Source organism: Penaeus japonicus, unplaced genomic scaffold, assembly GCF_977035675.1.
Source record: "Penaeus japonicus unplaced genomic scaffold, GWHDUDI00000001_assembly GWHDUDI00000004, whole genome shotgun sequence".
Taxonomy (NCBI): domain Eukaryota; kingdom Metazoa; phylum Arthropoda; class Malacostraca; order Decapoda; family Penaeidae; genus Penaeus; species Penaeus japonicus.
In genome coordinates, this window is record NW_028234406.1 from 35,799,100 (window position 1) to 35,801,599 (window position 2,500).

Sequence of the window (2,500 nt, forward strand, 5' to 3'; positions counted from 1 at the left end):
TATTGTTGTTGTTATCACTGTTATTATCAGCATTAATCATTGTTATTATAATTCTCAATATTCCCTCTCCCATCGTCATTATCATCAGTATTTTTAATATCATTATCATTATTTATCATCATTACTATTATCTTTATCCTTTTCATTATTATTGTCATTATGATTATCATTACCATCATTATCATTAGTATTGTCATTATCCATATCATTATTTTATTATCAGCATTATTAGTATTATTAGTAATATCATTATAATTATCAGTAATATTATTATCGTTATTGCCATCATTATCATGATCCTTAATTATATTATTACTATCATCACCATTGATATTATCATATTTGGTATCATCATTACCATCATTATTTATATAGCTGTTATAATCACAAACACAATACTATTACAAATTTCCTTAATCGCTGATACTATATCATTAAGGAATTAACGAATATAACTGGAAAGAAAAAAATAAAATGCGACAAAGAAGCATTATAATCAATCATACAATTAATGATAATTATCCGAATTATCAAAACCGGCTTATCTAACTAATTTTGTTAGTCATGGCCCATGCTGCTAAATGCTGTCTTAATTCTCATGACTGATTTATGAGAAAGCTCACGCTCTAACAACCCCAATGAATAATGACGGCATTGTGTCATACTGGCTAATGATATTATCGAATTGAATATTAAATTAGAGAATTATGGTTACATTCAGATCTGAATTCATTCATTGAATTTTCGTTGAAGTACTGCGAGTATAGATCAACACTTCGACTATAATTACTGCAAGTATATGAAGAATATTTGTAGATTGATTCTCGAAATATTTTTCATCTTGACAATAGTTGAGGGAAAATCGACCGTGATTTTTTTATGGTTTATTAAAAGTTTTTTTTTTTTTCAAGTATAGATGATACAATGCGGAGTCATTCTCTGAAGGTTTATATAAAACAAAATCGCATCAAGGCATCACATGTAAGGATATTGCTTGCCCAGTTTTTAATTCTTACTTAAATGTGATATTGTTTTAATTTAAAAGTACTTAAAATACTAGAATACTTGTTCATGTAAAAATAGCATTACGCAAGTAAACCCTCACAGAAGAAATATAGATAGATAGAGTAAGAGAGAGAGAGAGAGAGAGAGAGAGAGAGAGAGGAGGGGGTAAGAGAACTATAATGAGAGAGAGAGGGAGGGAGGGAAAGAGGGGAAGAGAGAGAGAGAGAGAGAGAGGGGATAGTAAGAGAAATATAATGAGAGAGGAGAGGGGGGAGGCGAGAGTAAGAGAATTATAATGAGAGGGAGAGAGGGAAAGTGAGAAAGAGAGAGAGATAGATAAATAGATAGATAGAGAGAGAGAACGAAAGAGAGAAGTAGAGAGAGGGGGGAGTAAGAGAAATATAATGAGAGAAAGAGGGGGGAGGGAGAGGGGGGGAGAGAGAGAGAGAGAGGGGGGGGGGGGGGGGAGAGAGAGAGAGAGAGAGAGAGAGAGAGAGAGAGAGGAGAGTAAGAGAAATATAATGAGAGAGAAGCGAGGAGAGGGGTAGAGGGAGAGAGGGGGCGAAAGGAGAGTAAGAGAAATATAATGAGAGGGAGGGAGGGGTGAGATTGGGACAGAGAGAAAGAGAGAGAGAGAGAGAGAGAGAGAGAGAGAGAGAGAGAGAGAGAGAGAGAGAGAGAGAGAGAGAGAGAGAGAGAGAGAGAGAGAGAGCAGGAAAGGAAAAGAGAGGAATAATGAGAAAAGAGAGAGAGAGAGAGAGAGAGAGAGAGAGAGAGAGAGAGACGAGAGAGGGAGAGATGGGGGAGAGAAAGAGAGAGGGGGGGAGAGGAAAACAAAAAGAAAGAGAGAGAGAGACATAGAGACAGACAGATACACAGAGGGATAGACAGCATCACAAACAGACAGAGAATTACAGAGAGAGAAAAAAAATGATAAATATATAAATAAATAAATATATATATATATATATATATATATATATATATATATATATATATATATATATATATATATACATACATATATAGTCCATTGGCAATACATCAGATCGAAACTTTTGATACTTTGATAGTTTAGTATTGCTTGCGTTTGACGCACATATTTTTTCAACATGGAATGGACTTTTTCAGAAGGTTATAAGAATAATTTTTTTATCGAAGGAAAAAAGATCATCTTAGCGTTTATAAATATAACTGTATCAGATATGAAACGTGTTGGCTTGCATAACCCGGTCATTTACTATGGTGGGGGGGGAGGGCAACTTTGTCTTAAATAACGGACAGTCGAACAGGCCGGCCTAGTTTTCATATGCAACACGTGTATGTGTGTGTGTGTGTGTGTGTGTGTGTGTGTGTGTGTGTGTTAGTGTGTGTGTGTGTGTGTTTGTGTGTGTGTGACCAAGCAGTTTTTTATATCAAGATGTAAAAAAAACGATAAAATCTGTATTATCAAACGTAGAAAGAGCACCAAAAATAGTCTCCCAATACCTACTCC